We start from the raw sequence: 16679 nt of genomic DNA, 5'->3' as shown, positions 1-16679 counted from the left end.
CTCCTGCATTACATGCAGATTCTTTACTGTCTGAGCCACCTTCCAGTAGTCACATCCTTATGTGAAAGTTGGACCATAAAGAAGGCTGAACGCTGAAGATTGATGCTTTTGATCTGTGGAACTGGAGATGACTCTTGAGAGGCTCTTGGACAGCAAGATCAAATCAGTCAATCATAAAGGATATTGAATATTCATTGGATATTATCAGCATCAGTTCTTCCTGAATATTCATTGGAAGAACTGATGCTGAAACTGAAGCTCCGATACTTTGCCACCTGATGCAAACAGCCAACTCATTGGAAAAGACCCTGATACTGGGAAAGATTGACGCCAAGAGGAAAAGGGGGTGACAGAGGATGAGATGCTTGGATGGCATCATTGAATCAATGAACATGAGTTTGAACAAACTCTAGGAAATAATGAAGGACAGGGAGTCTTGGTGTGCTAATATCCATGGGGTCACAGAGAGTTGGACACAACTTAGGGACTGAACAACAACAAGACATCAAGTACTATTCTTAAGTTCACATCCACTGGCCCAAACAAACCTCATGATGTTCTCAGAGGAGAGGAAAATTGTAAACCTTGGTGAGTAGTAGGAATGTCTACTACAGAAGGTACAGGTCAGGGTGGTACAAAGAAAAGAAACAATGAGGAAACATTTTTAATGGATGAGTCTGGTGTTAGGCTACTGTCTCCACTTCTGATAAATTTTAAGAATATAATGGTGAAACTGGATTTCCAAAACCAGATAAATGTAACAGAAACAAGAAACTCCAGCAGAAATAATTTGGTTTGAGAAGAAACATCCTACTAATTTCCCCATTATTTATCACACTTTGTGGCAAGAAGAATTGAGACACTAAGGCACAGGGAACTGTATTCATTGTCTTTAATAATCTATAATGGAAAAGAATTTAAAACAAAATACATATGTATAAACATATATGTGTATATATCATCAAATCACTTTGCTACACACCTGAAACTAACACAAATATTGTAACTCAATTATACTTTTATTTTTTTTTTTACTTTTTTTTTTGTTTACAAAAGTTTATTCTTAAATGTACAATAGGTTCCAAGACAACACTTCATTCTAGCTATAGGTGGCAACAGATATTATGGCAGGGAATCCAGGGGTTTAAACAGGAATGGAACTAAGGGTTATCATTGCCTCAGGCACAAGGAACAGCTTACTTTTTGCCAGATTTCTTAATTCCACCGGTGGCCAAGGGGCCTTTCCCTGCGGCCTTTGCTTTTAGCTCCTCGAGCTTCTTCTTCTCCTCCTTCTGCTTCTGCTTGAATGTCTTATCTTCCTCCTTGTCCTTGTCCTTGAGTGGAAATGTCCGTCTCCTTGGCTTGCTTCTTGGGCTGCTTCAGGGGCTTCTTCTTGCCACCTTCGTGGCCCGACATGGCGCCTGCCGCCCCTTCCCCAGACCCTGCCACTGGAAGCGGAGCCTCAATTATACTTTTAGAAAAAAGAAAAAAAAAAAAGGAAGAATTAGGACACTAAGATCTTAAGTGCTCTGTCTTTAGGAGATCCAGTAAGTCATCCTTGTAATGGGAAGATATTTGAAGGCTCCTGACTTAGAAATCCACTTTGTATCCACTGGGTTACTGTGCCAAGATTTCACCATACTGTATAGTATACAAAGCAGAAGAGCAAACCAAATGGGCTCCTGTCAGATGTCTCAAAAAAAGTCCCAGAACTTTGTGGCCTCAAAATTGAATTATGACAATGTTTGTTATCAGGGCCTCTCTTGATCCGTCAGAGTGTAGTTTGACAGCCTCCTAATTGGTGTGTCTATAGAGGCTGTGTTTGAAGACTGTATTTCCTGTCATCTTGCTTCAGGTGCAATTCAACTGAATAACTTTGATCTTTCAACTTACTCAATTTTGTGGGCTACTTTCTTCTTAGGGTTTCTCTTAAATATAGAAGTAAACAAAAAACCTTTCACTGCAAATGCTAACCTGGAAACCCTAGGATGTACTTTAATCCAAACAGATAATATTGGAGTCATGATTTTCAAAAAGAAGTCCAAATTTTAACCTTTCTCATGGATCGGTACAAATTTCTCTGTTCTCTTAGGCTCGTGTAATGACAATATCAGGAAAAAAATTCACTTGGTGACTTACTTTAAAGATACTTTGTAGTTCTAGACAAAAAGGGAAGAGAATAATGCCAGGAATGGTTTCCACTCTTTGATATTACTATTACTATTTGTGTTGTGTTGTGTGCACAGGAATGCCATTTAGTGAATTAATTCAGCCATTCTGTCAATGCTGTCATGACAAAGAGCAATTGCTAGCATTCAACTTTGTCCTACAAACACGTCCCTCACCCAGCAGAATGTGTTCCACCCAATAATTGTGTTGTAACTATAAAAGGTGATTTGAGCTACAGTGTCTAGAATATTCTGTTAGACGTCCATATCTACCTGAATGTCTCACAGTCACATCAAATGCTGCATATCTTGTCATTTATCTATTTCTGTTGCAGTGAGCTGTGGCTCATTCATCCCAGTACCTCTTGTGCCCAGCACATTGCTCCATGCATGTTTATGGAGTGAATGAATACCTATTTGGATAATATAAAAAACTCTTTGATATGTATAAGTATTTACCTTGGTAATATTAATAGTATTATTGTCATGTGCAGACTGGTAGATCAAGATGGTCAAAAGTTACTTTCCTGGACTGTTTCTCCCAACTCTTGAATATATTTCTATGTGCAATTGTTTGAGTGTATTCTGTCAATGCATAGTAAACATGTATTCCTGTATTTCTCTTACAGCTTCCTACCCTATGAGAAGAAATGTATTTTCTTGATAGAACAGATAAAATTCTCCTACTGGTGTTGTGTTGTGTAAACACAATAAGCATCAGTGCCTGATACATGTTTTTCTGCTGAATGGTATATTTTGAAATGTATTTTTAAAAATACATGTATAAATATTTATAAATATATACTTTCTGAAGCCTGTTTTTAGGTATATATTTATACATTTATTAATATAACTTACCTTATTTTAGAAAGTGTATAAGGTCATTGGACAAGATACATGTGTATATTATAATGTTCAATTAAGAATAAATACTTGAGAAAATCAGGGTAATAGAAAAATAAGGGCAGTCATAAAAAAGGATATCCTTCAAAGAATTTAGGATACAAAAATATATCATGAGTTCCTACTTACATGCTCTAAGCTCTTTAAATCAGAAAGATAAATCTAGGTCTCAGCTATGGCTCAGGTATTCTTGGTACTATAGCCCGAAAAAAAAAAAAAAAATTGTCACATAGGTCCTTATTGAGAGGACACTGGGTAATGCAGTTGATAACCTTAAACAATGATCTCATAGGAAATACAGTGAGTTCCACAGGAGCATTTCTGGTAATGTCCCTCAGTGTAGGCTGCTGATATTGAAGTCAACGTAAAGCAATTTTATAGAGAAACAGTGTGATGAGGTCCTGGAATACAGCTCTCTGCCATCTAACTGAGTTTCAAGATATATTTTCAGAGGGTCAGGGTCATGGGTGGACATCCATAAATTGTTTCTTTCAATTAAGCCCCGGGTAACTATTGGAACTATATATGTGAGTTCATGATGATACAGTTATTGATAGGGGAATGCCCCAGGAGCCATGGATTTCTGAGGTCTCAGGAAATGTCATAGAGACTAATCACAGAGATTCTAGGAAACCCACTGGCTCTTGGAGATCCTCCAGCATTGAGTAAAAGCCAAGACTCAAATATAGCTCTAACTTGTTTCTGTAAAAAAAAAAATCACTATAGTTTCCACTTAAAAACTTTTAAACTTTTTAAAAAATTGTTTAGGGACATGCATATGTCCTAAGAATATGTCCTGAAAATGAAAGGGTAGTAATAAAAAAAAATCTAAAAATGGAAAACCTGCTTTTTAATAAATGATAACTTCTTCTCATTAATTCCAAGATCAAAGTTTCTTACCTGAAAGGTGACTTCAGCATCTGTAGATTCAGAATAGAACCCCAAAGAGTCATAAACAGTTAATCTCATCTCTGAAGCAATGTCCCAGAAGAAAATGTGTTCTATCTTCAGTAAAAATATAGATTTAGAATATACTTACAGGGCAGGTTACATGCATAAGTAAGAGAGAAAAGAATTCTGGAACAGGTACTAGTGGTGTTTGGATGGCTACAAAAAGCATTCAGCCACCATGACCTGTCCATTGTGTAAGTGGTTGGCTGGGGAAGCAGAGAGAGCAGATGGACAGGGTTCACGTCATTTGTATTGGCCTTGCTGAGTAGACACAAAGCTCTTCCTTAGTACTTGGGGTTTTAAAAACCATCAGATGGCACCACAGCAGGCTAATGTGGTGGCATGTTCTGGAGACATTCATTTGTCCCCCCACCTTTTAAATAGTGGGAAAAAGTGAATTTTAGTAATTAATAGGCACTTACCCTTCTTTCGTCATACTGTCAGCTTCGGTTGGTTTCTGTCTTGCCATTAACATGTCTAATGCATATGTCAAGTGGAAGGCTGACATGCTAGTGGCAAACAGAATATTATGTGAAGGCGGCAATGTGTTAAAACAATTGAGCGAACAAGCACTAAAGTTTGCTGCTCAGGCCATATGTTGCAGGGTTTAATTTCCCGTAGTGGAGAAACATGGTTGTCAGAGAAAAAGATGATGAATACATTTACTTTGGGCAACTTATTACAATGAAGAATGACTTTCCAGAGGAAGAGAACAGAAGAATTAGGCTTGCATGGAGAGCATATGGGAGGCATTCAGACGTAGGCAAGGGTAACAGGACTGCGTGCTTTCAAATGAAAGACACTTAATCAATGCATGTGGCTGGTGTTGACATATGGAAGTGAGAAATGGGTTTTGATTTGGAAGACAGGAAGAAGGTTAACGGTAGTACAGGTGGTTACAGAATGATTGATAGCTTGAGTAACTACCAGAGAAAGACTGTGTAACTCTTTCAATTGGGCAACAGACTCCAGAGAACAATGTAATTTAGAAAAATACAGAGCATGGAATGATCCAGGGCAGGTCACTTGGCTACAAGAGGAGATGACAGACACAAGAAGCTGATGATCGAATGGTAATAAAAAGGGATGCACTGGGGAAGGAGCAGTTGGCAGAGGCTCCAAAGGGGCAAATCAGAAATGGCTGAGGCTGGGGATGAACCTTGTCCACACTCAGGAAGGAAGGAGGGAGAATAATCTTCCCAGGCTTAAGTTGGTACAGCTCCAATTTGCTCCCTTATAGCTGACTTGGAGACTCAGAAATTCTGCTTAGAGAAAACCATCATCTGCCAATGTCAAGATCTTGCTGTGGGGGCATGAAATAACCCCTAAATATTGCTTGTAATTTTTCTCTTCTGAAGCAAGATTTTCTGGGGGAGAAATCCATGTATTCACTTTCTTCTCTTGGTTCCAAAAGTACATAGGAGAAAGCTCTTAAATGACCTTTATCCAAGTTGTATCTAATCCTATCCTTCCAGAGGTGAAAGGTTAGCCCGTGAACTTGATGAAGCAACAGACAATTTGGTGTTTAATTCCTGCAATCTCCATTTGTTTTTTGTTACTTGGTTAGGGACATGGCCCTGGAAAGATAATCTTTCGAGAAAAGTCATTTTGAGTGCTGATGATTATTACAAAGAACACATAATGACCAAATCCTACTCAAAATACCATGAATAACTGCACTCTAGAAATACTGTGTTTGCGAAGACATTATATAAATCAGTGCCTCATAATGGTTCATTTAAAGTGTGATTAGGGTAATGGATTTAACAGTCAAAGGCAGTTGTTCTTTTCTACACTGAAAGCACTTGCTAGACACTTGAAGTGTTGATCTGGCTAACAAGATCTTTCTTTTCTTAAAAACTTCCACTTTTCATGGGTCAAAAAAATTAGAAGTCTCCCTTCAGATGTTTCAAGAAGAAGATATTAAAATAAAGGCTGAATACAAGTAGCTGCTGTCACACTAGTTAGGTGGAAGAGAGAGGACAAAAGGAATATTGAAAATGGAGGATGGGGATTTTGAAAATCAAAAATTTGAAATTTTCCTCTAAGTCAGAGAGCGACCTGATTCTGCATTTTGCCTGTTTATGCTCTTTTAGTCCCTACATTTTTTTTGAAGATTAAGCTTTAGCCAAGGACAGCCTACAAGATGCAGATGGTATTGATTAAATTCTGAGAGGGAGTCTAAATTGATCTAACATAAATTACCCTTGAAACCAAAGAATAAGAATGAGTGATTAGGGATGGGGCCTGAAATGAAGATAATTACATTGAACCACCAGTTAGTCCTCTCATAGAGAAGTCCTTACAGTAGTGAACAAATAATGCCTCAGTTCCCTCTATCAGAAATTGAACAAAACACTTCCCCTTCTCATCAAGTGCTGTGAGGCTCAATTACTTCCTGAAATCTACTTGGAAATCTTCACACAAAAGGTGTTATGGATGTGAAATGAAATGTTAGTATCCAACAGCACATGGGTCTCACTCTCTTTACACCTTTTCAAGTGTCGACCACTTCTGCCACCACCCCCAGTCCCTTGACTAATTGTCTCATGTCTAAAAATTGCAGGAAAGTTGACCACAGACATGGAGCCACCTTCATTATGGTCCTTCAAAATTACCTAAATCATATTTCTATCTGAGCATGTGCTGCACTCTTGGGAGTTTGATGAGTGATACAGAAAGTCAAAGGCCAAAACAATAACCAGTGAAATCATCAGAACATGTATGATTTAAAAATTGGCAAGATGAGCTTCACCAATGACATGAGTGGATCATTGTCATTGTTAAAGGTGCATGGACTATGCACACCCAACGTTAGAAAGGACAAATAAAGTCTAGTCCCTGCAGATCTGAGGCAGGGGATTAGCCAGGGACCTTGACAAAATGGCAAATTTAGATTGGATTCTTTTTTTCAAGAAGTCTAGAAACATGGATTTTTATGTAAACTCTCCAACATTTTAAATGTTGTTGACAATTAAAAAATAACATGGTGTGTCAAGCAAAGTATGGATGGAGGCCATATATGACCTCTAGGTCACCAGGGTGCCACTTTTGATTTGAAAAATATTCCATGGCACAATAATGTAGTTTTCAGATAAATGCTCATTTTGGGAGCAAAAGATTTCTTTTTTTAGTGACTATAGCTGAAATTTCTGCCAGGTATAGAACTATCCTGATCCAGTTCAAAAACAATAATTCCTGGAAATCAACCATGGGTCAAACACGATCAACCATACAGAATGTGAGCCCCATCCTCAAAGTGCTCACAGAATAGGAGATAAGATCAGACAGACTCACTAATGCCCACAGCCTGCTGCTGCTGCTGCTGCTAAGCCGCTTCAGTCGTGTCCGACTCTGTGCGACCCCATAGATAGCGGCCCATCAGGCTCCCCCGTTCCTCGGATTCTCCAGCCAAGAACACTGGAGTGGGTTGCCATTCCTTCTCCAATGCATGAAAGTGAAAAGTGAAAGTGAAGTCGCTCAGTTGTTGTCCGACTCTTAGCGACCCCATGGACTGCAGCCTACCAGGCTCCTCCATCCATGGGATTTTCCAGGCAAGAGTACTGGAGTGGGGTGCCATTGCCTTCTCCGGCCCACAGCCTAAGGAGGAGCAAAACAAGAGCCAAAACAGAAGCACCAACCCAGGGCCACAGGTTCCAAGGAGAAAGTAAGCAATGCAGTTGTGGATTCCAGGGAAGGGACTTCAGGAAATATGTGGCCTTAAATAAACCATGGACTGTGTAGCCCACCAGGCTCTTCCATCCGTGGGATTCTCCAGGCAAGAATTTTAAAGTGGGTTGCCATTCCCTTCTCCAGGAGATCTTCCCAACTCAGGGAACCAAACCCGGGTCTCCTGCACTACACACAGATTCTTTACCATCTGAGTCACCAGGGAAGCCCTGAAATAAACCATGAGAGTGGATGGGGTTTTGACAGATGGAGATGCTAGAGGAGAGCATTTCTGGCAACAGCTTGAGTGAGGACATGGGTGGGTGAGGCTGGGGAGTGGTTAAGGAAGTATGCACAGCCAAGTTTGGCCACAGCATAGAAGTGGGGGGAACCTGTGGAGACAAAGGTTGAGCACAGTGGTGGGCTCCATATTGTGGAGAGCATTGAATGTTCAGGTGGGGTATGTACACCAATAGTGTGGGTAATAAGGAACAAATGAAGGATGCTGGGGGCTTCCAGATAGTGCTAGTGGTAAAGAACCTGCCTGCCCATGCAGGAGACATAAGAGACATGGGTTAGATCCCTGGGCCGGGAAGATAACCTGCAGGAGGGCATGAAAACCCATACCAGTATTCTTGCTTGGAGAATCTTTTGGACAGAGGAGCCTGGTGGGCTGTGGCCTATAAGGTCACAAAGAGTCAGATATGACTGGAGCGACTTAGCACACACACACTCATGAAGGAGACTGAGGACTTCCCAGGCGGCACAGTGGTAAAGGATCTGTTTGCCAATGCAGGAGACACAGGAGAAGCGGGTTCGATCCCTGATTAGGAATGATCCCCTGGAGTAGGAAATGGCAACCCACTCCAGTATTCTTGCCTGGAAAATTTTATGGACAGAGAAGGCTGGCAGGCTACCATTCATGGGGTCTCAAAGAGTCAGACATGACTGAGCATGCATACATAGATATAGGAGATTGAACTAGATAGACTTATAGCTTGTAAGTTTCTGCTTATCTGAGCCCATCTACCTGGAGATACAGAAAACTCTTTATCCACTGGCACAACTACATTCAAGTCTTGAGTTAATCCTTCCCAGTTGGGCTATGTGATATGAGCCCATGCCCACCAGTGAGTGAGGTCTAAAATTAGTTGACTTTCCTGACTCTAGCATTCCTGATGTCCCTTGGGTGTCCATCTTCCCCCAAACACAGATTGAGGGGCTCAGTCATCCATGAGATGGCATTTTCTCCCATGTTCCTGATGTGTACCAAGGACTAGAATTCAGCCTTGAACACTAATGAGCCTGCCTAGAGTTTTAACCAAATCTCTTTGATGTTTGCTGACTTCAATTTTATGATTGAGTGTGAGAAGAAAGCATTGTGCTCCATTTTATCTCAGTAATTACCTAGAGACCATGTCTAATCTGTGGCGACTATTCCTTACAAAGCAAAAAGCCTTTACCATCTGATTGGCATACCCAAGACTCAGAGATTCCCATTATGGGGCCTTTCTGCTTTTAGTTCAATCAGTTCACTTGTTCAGTCGTGTCCATCTCTTTGTGACTCCATGGACTGCAGCATGCAAGGCTTCCCTGTCCATCACCAACTCCCGGAGCTTGCTCAAACTCACGTCCATCCAGTTGGTGATGTCATCCAACCATCTCATCCTCTGTTGTCCCCTTCTCCTCCTGCCTTCAATCTTTCCCAGCATCAGGGTCTTTTCCAAGGAGCCAGTTCTTTGAATCAGGTGACCAATTATTGGAGTTTCAGCTTCAGCGTCAGTCCTTCCAATGAATATTCAAGGTTGATTTTCTTTAGGATTGACTGGTTTGAGTCTGCTGTTGGTGGCTGCAATTTGGATGGCTGGATACTCTCTTTGGGGCCTTATACCTTGCATTCACATCTTATCTCTCTCCTGCCAGCTTTTCACATTCCAATTAATTTAAAGAAAATCAAACTAAAAATACAATTCTCAGTTGCTCTAGTCACACTGGAAGTCCTTAGTAGCCATAGGTGGCTACCAGCTGCCGTATTGGACAGGACCACCAGAAAACCTTCCAGTCATCTCAGAAATTTCTATTGGACAGCTGTGAAGGCGCTGCTTTGTATCGCTAACCAAATGGGCTCAGTTCTGAACTATGCTGATGCAATTATAGATGCACACACATTCATGCACAAACACACACTCAGCTTAAATGAGCTTTACTATCACCAGCTTTTATCTGCCTGAATTGGAGTAGGAGAAAAGAAAAAAGAAGGTACTGCTGTTCAAGGGACTGGTATGAACACCCAGAAACAGATATTTGGCTTGAAAAATTAATCAAAATGGAATGTAAACTAATAAAACTAAGAAGAAAATAAAACAGAAAGGAAAGGAATGTAGTGATATGTGGTATAATACTAGAGCATTAATAAAAAGCCATCAATGTAAATCACAGGAAATGATTACAACCCTAGATAAGTTATAAGCAAGGCCCATTTTTGGAATAGAGTTTCAAATTATATTGTATTATACACAATAAAAGATATTATGGAACTTTAAAAAAAAAGGTGCTGTTGAGAGAAACCAAAAATGCCTCCAGCCTGTATATATCTTGTTTGCTCATAAAAATCAAGGATATTGAATTTTTGAACTCTGTACCTATGGAGATTTAATGTGCTTGCACTTGAGAGGATATCATAATGAAGCAACACTTGTTGATATGGGTCCTAGAGTCTTTTTATGCTAACTGGGGACCCCTTGCCCTGACCCCAGATGGAAGAGACCCTGGACGAGAATGCAGATTTCCTGAAGCAGAGATCTAGTGGGTCCTGTTCTCATGCATCTCCAGGGCCTAGTATAGCACCTCTGACACAGTAGATTGTAAATAAACAATTGTTGAGTGAAAGACGGAAAGAAGGACAAGTGAGTGAGTGAAGACTCTGGGCATATTAATCTGGAAATCTTAACTTTCATGCTAAAACAGAGACCTGTTAGCATCCTCAGAATCAAACAGGGGGCTTGCCTAATTTTTCTTTGATTTGAAAGTATAGCTTTTGAAAAAATTATATATTTGCATGGTTATAAAAATATAAAGAAACAAACTATTTTATATAGGATGGATAAACCATAAGGTCCTACAGTCCAGGAATATATATATATATATATATATATATATATATATATATATATATATGTATATATGTATGTATTGGGCTTCCCAGGTGGGGCTAGTGGTAAGGAACCCATCTGCCAATGCAGGAGATGTAAGAGACTCAGGTTTAGTCCCTGGGTTGGGAAGACCCTCTGGAGGAGGGCACGGCAATCCACTCCAGTATTCTTGCCTAGAGAATGTCATGGAAAGAGATGCCTGGTGAGCTACAGTCCACGGGGTCGCAAAGAGTTGGACACAATTGAAGCAACTTATGCACACATATATATGTATTACTGAGTCACTTTGCTGCATAGAAGAAATTAACACAATATTGTATATCAATTATATACTTCAATAAAAGTTTTAAAAAATAAACAGTGAGAAATTCTGCTGCTCCTGTACCCCATATTCCTAGTTCCTGTGCTCACCTCTTATTAGCAACTGCTATATTTAATTTCTTATAAATTTTTCTAGTTACTTTATATGTATAGTAACAAATTTAAATTTAGGTTCTTATTTCTCCTTTTTTAAATATCAAAAGCATCTTACACACTATCTGCATTTTGCTGTTTTTTATTCAATAAGGTCTCAAAGATCTTTCCATGTTGATCTTTTTTTGTACACAGAGTCAGCTTCACTCATTTTTTTGCTTGTTTCATAGTATTCTATTATTATTATTATTTTTAAATTTTATTTTTTAATTAGTCGAAAATTGTATCTCAATTTTGTGTTGGTTTCAGCCATACAGTAGTGTGAATCAGTCATAATTATATGTGTATATGTATATATATATATATATCCCTTCCCTCCTGAACCTCCCTCCCCTTCCCCGAATCCCACCCGTCTAGGACATCACAGAGCACCAGGCTGGGATCCCTGTTATTTAGCAAACTCCCAGTATTTTACACATGATAGTAGAAGAAGCCTAGTAGTAGATAGTAGTAGAAGGCAATGGCACCCCACTCCAGTACTCTTGCCTGGAAAATCCCATGGATGGAGGAGCCTGGTGGGCTTCTGTCTCTGGGGTCGCACAGAGTTGGACACGACTGAAGCGACTTAGCAGCAGCAGCAGTAGCAATGTATATATGTCAATGCTACTTTCTCAGTTCATCCCACCCTCACCTTCAATTGCTGTATCCGCAAGTACATTCTCTGCTAGCTTCATCAGTACCATTTTTCTAGAGTCCCATATATATATATATATATACACACACACACACATTAATACAATGTGTTATGACAAAGATAAGATACTTGTCTTTCTCTTTCTGACTTACTTCACTCTATATAAGAGGCTCTAGGTTCATTCACCTCACTACAACTGACTCAAATTTGTTCCTTTCTGTGGCCAAGTAATGTTTCATTGTATAAATGTACCACAGCTCCTTTATCTATTCATCCATCGATGGACATCTAGATGGCTTCCATGTCCTAACGATTGTATATATTGCTGCAATGAACATTGGGGTACATGTGCCTTTTAGAATTGTGGTTTTCCCAGGGGATATGCCTAGTACTGGGATTGCTGGGTCATATGGTAGATTTATTCCTAGTTTTTTAACAAATCTTCATAATGTTTTCCATAATGGCCCTATCAGTTTACCTTCCCACCAATAGTGCAGGAGGGTTCCCTTTTCTCCACATCCTCTCTAGCATTATTTGTTTGTATTAATAGATTTTTTGATGGCCATTCTGACAGATGTGAGGTGATACCTCATTGTAGCTTTGATTTGTATTTCTCATGCGTTTATTGGTTATCTGTATGTTTTCTTTGGAGAAATGTCTGTTTAGGTCTTCTGCCCATTTTTTGGATTGGTTTGTTTGCTTTTCTGATATTGAGCTGTATGAGCTGCTTATATATTTTAGAGATTAACCTGCTGTCAGTTGCCTTGTTTGTAATTATTTTCTCTCATTCTGAAGGTTGTCTTTTCATCTTGTTTATAGTTTCCTTTGGTATGCAAGAGCTTTTAAGTTTTATTAGATCCCATTTGTTTATTTTTGTTTTTATTTCCATTAATCTAGGATGTGGGTCAGAGAATCTTGCTTCTATTGTATTTATACATCACGGTTTATTTAAACAATTTATTGATTTAACAATTTAGGTTATTTCATTTTTTTTTTTTTTTGGTCTTACAAATAATACTGTGATGAATATCTTAAACATATGTCCTTTCATTCATTTGCAAGTCCATTTGTAACAGAAATTTCCATAAGTGAAATTGATGAGGCAAAAGATAGATGCATTTGTGAACTTTGATAGATTTTACTAAATTGCTCTCCATATGGGGTTATGCTAACATACACTCCCACAAGCAATGTATGGGAGGGTCTGTTTCCTACAGCCTCATCAATGGGGTGTGTTATCGAATCTTTGCATTTTTGCCAACCTGATAGGAGAAAAATGGTATCTCAATGTAGTTCTAATTTGCATATCTTTTATCATGAGTGAAGTTTAGCATATTTCCAAATGTTTAAGAGCTATTCATATTTCATTTTCTGTGAACTGTTTATATCTTTTGCCCAGATTTTCCTATCAGCTTGTTGGGCTTTGATTTCTCTATTTGTAGAAACTTTTTATCTATTGGAGAAATTAGCTCTTTGTTTATACATGTGTTGCAAATTTTTTTGTAGTTTGTAGATAGCTTTGGACTTAGTTTATCTGTGTGTGTGTATTTGTCATATAGAAGCTTTTATTTTTGTATGTATAAAGATTCATCAATTTTTTTTATGACTTCTGGAGTTTGGATTAGTTTTTTAAAAATCTTTCCATACCATGGATTAAAAATTTTCCAGATTCTTTTAGTAATTTTATAGTTTTATTTCTAACATCAAAATATCTGATCCACTTGGAATTTATCATCACACAGAGTAGGAGGTAAAGACTGAATTTTTTTTTTTTCCTAAATGCCTACCTTTTTGTACCAACACCATTTATTAAATATCCTGTCTTTTATCTTTTCCCTGCTGGTCTGAAGTGCCAGTTGTAACATATACCAAATTGAGGAATGCTCATTGTTGGGTGGAATCCCAGGGACGGGGGAGCCTGATGGGCTGCCGTCTATGGGGTCACACAGAGTCAGACATGACTGAAGCGACTTAGCAGCAGCAGCAGCATTATTGGGTGGAGATTCAAGAACACTTGAACATCTTATTTGCTCATTGTGAAATCTGTTGGGTTTGACTTATGGGGCAAGGAGGAACTACTCCCAGGTCTCCTAGCCTTGTTACAGATCCCCAGTAGGCCCTCTAATGGCTCTAGGAAGACCAACTAAGGATGGCAGAGTTTTACTCTCTTGCCATATGAACCCTTAGGATTTCAGGTCTCTATAGTCAATGCTTCTGGGCTCCAGGCAGAAGCATAGGCTACACCTTCTTAAAGAGATTGCAGGGGCAGTCATTCAGGATGAGAGGAAAGAGGAAGGTGTATAACCTTCACAAAAATCACTTCACCTGAGTTTTTGTCTTTATCTGGGAAAGGATGGAGCTGAAGGAGGTTAATTCCAAGGTCCCTTTAAGCACTGAGATGCCTTGAATCACCAGTGAGAAAGAAGGGTCTGATGGGAGCATTTCAGCCGCCATGACAAGGGGGCTGGATCGCATTCCACACTCGGTCACTGGCTCTACCACATAAATTGTGCCCTCCAGTGAGGTCAGTTCCAGGCCTCTTTGTGTAAATCTGAGACCAAGACTGACCACTTGTGAAATGCCTGGAGAACAGGGGAAGGAACATAGAAAGATTTATGACGTAACAAAAGATTTGCAAGACTGAGGGAGTGAGAGAAGGCATACTCTCTCTCGTTGTGATCTCTAAGCCTCAAATAATCCATCTACCTGCAAACTTTTGAACCTGTCCTATTGCCCTCCTAGGGCTTAGGTGCTTTGACATTTTCAAATATAGTATGAGCTCTTCTAGTGTGAAAGTAAAGATTCTTGCTCATTGCAAGGGCAAATTTCAAGATGACATGATCAAAGATGGAAGAAGGACCAAACGTTGGGAGTAGTTATTTACATCATCCTGAATAAAGAGCCCCATGGGTACCATATCAAAGCTCTGTTTGTGACATTCAAAAACCCCAGCCAACTAGCAGCAGTAGGGTATTAGATGAGCTGGCAAACAGTCTTCTTTTTTATGTAGATCCTAAAAGCATCACATATTTAAATCATAGATCAGAATAACATATCTAAAATGGCTGGAAGGCAAACATATTCGAGTTTAAACGACATGCATAAAAAATACGAATAACCATCTTCCTGTATTAATCATATCAAAATGATTTTGTTTTTCTACCATTTGCAGATGTCTCTCACTAAGCAAAGTAACACATTTCTATTTCAAGGCTATTAACAGTGGAGCAGCTGTACACTACCAGAGAATTTTTAGAAATCATAATGAAATTAAATAGCAGATAGAACAGAAAAAAAAAGATAGTGACTTTAGAGCTATGCTTGGCTGAGGATATTACCATATTAAATATATATTTCAAGTACATGATACATTTCCATAGAGGGATGCTAGATCAATATATTAGAGTTAATTGGAGCCTTGAGGTTTAAACGAATCCCACATTTAAGAGAGCAAAATGCTTGTCTCTGGAGGAGTGAGACAACCTTTTATTTATATATTATGACTCTCTGTTGAATGTGAAAAGTTGTTCTGTGGGTGAAACTGCAACTGATGCTCTGTGAAGTTCCTGATACTGTCACCAATAAACAGCATTTGCTGAATAACCATTGTGCGCCAAATGGCATTCAGAATTCAACCCTGGATATTATTTCTGTTTTATCCATTACTTCTAGGAAGGGGGATGAAGCATTCTTTGTTTTGTTTGGCTTTGTTTTCAGGAGAGAGAATCCTGAGTATAGTTGTGTCTCATCATCCTATGTTCTAAAGTGACTCACTAACCACTGAGTTCTTAAACATGTCCTCCATTTTTAGCTGCGCTTATTTTTCTCACCTCTGAGGAAACTCTTGAAGGAGTCAAAAGGTGCATCTGTGAAGCTATGTCATAACATGACAAGGGGAAAATATCTCAGAGGATATGTTTTTATTAAAGTTTATATTTTTAATTAAATACTGTATAATAATAATGAGGGTATATGCTAACAAAATAAATAAAAATGAAAATCGTATCACTAGCACTACAATTTGTATACATATATATGTGACATCTTAAGAAATAGTTGAATCTGTGAAACATATATGTAATTTTCATTTTTATTGATTATATAAATATAAACTCAATTCCACAGTTTCAATTATTTTTTAAATTAGAGTTGTATCAGGCACATAAAACCCAAATGAAATAATAGCAAATTTTGATTGTTTTGCCTTTGGAAAGCACTATTTTATGGAAAAAATAGTTTCTTGCTGCTGCTGCTGCTGCTAAGTCGCTTCAGTCATGTCCGACTCTGTGCGACCCCATAGACGGCAGCCCATTAGGCTCCCCTGTCCCTGGGATTCTCCAGGCAAGAACACTGGAGTGGGCTTCCTTTTCCTTAGTTTCTTACTAATCATATGCTAATATCACTATCTTTAGTTTCAGAAAAGAAAGGCAATGAGTTGAACATTCAAATATTACAGATGAATTAAAACAGACAAAAAACAGAAATAAAGAAAAAAAAGAATTAAAAAAAATCGTGTGGTGGCTATGAGGTTACAGGTTATTTCTGTTTGTAACAAAGAAAGATTTTTAACTCTCTTATCCATACTACCTGTATGTGCCACCATTTTGTTCTTAAAAAGCACAGCTGAAAACCTGTTCAAAAGCGTTATGACATGTCATAGAATAATTCGTTATTGTTGGGTTGCTTATGAAAGTGACTTGGACTCCTACAGTAGGGATTTTATTAAAA

General features: G+C 38.7%; 1 pseudogene; it reads right to left on the bottom strand.

Annotated features, from left to right (window-relative positions):
* Positions 1–1056: 1056 nt before the first annotated feature.
* LOC138990178 (translation machinery-associated protein 7-like) lies at positions 1057–1455 on the bottom strand (annotated as a pseudogene).
* Between the last annotated feature and the right edge of the window lie 15224 nt (positions 1456–16679).

The sequence above is a fragment of the Bos mutus genome, chromosome 2 (genome assembly GCF_027580195.1).
Source record: "Bos mutus isolate GX-2022 chromosome 2, NWIPB_WYAK_1.1, whole genome shotgun sequence".
NCBI classification, from domain to species: Eukaryota; Metazoa; Chordata; class Mammalia; order Artiodactyla; family Bovidae; genus Bos; species Bos mutus.
This window is presented reverse-complemented; position numbering and strand designations above follow the sequence as displayed.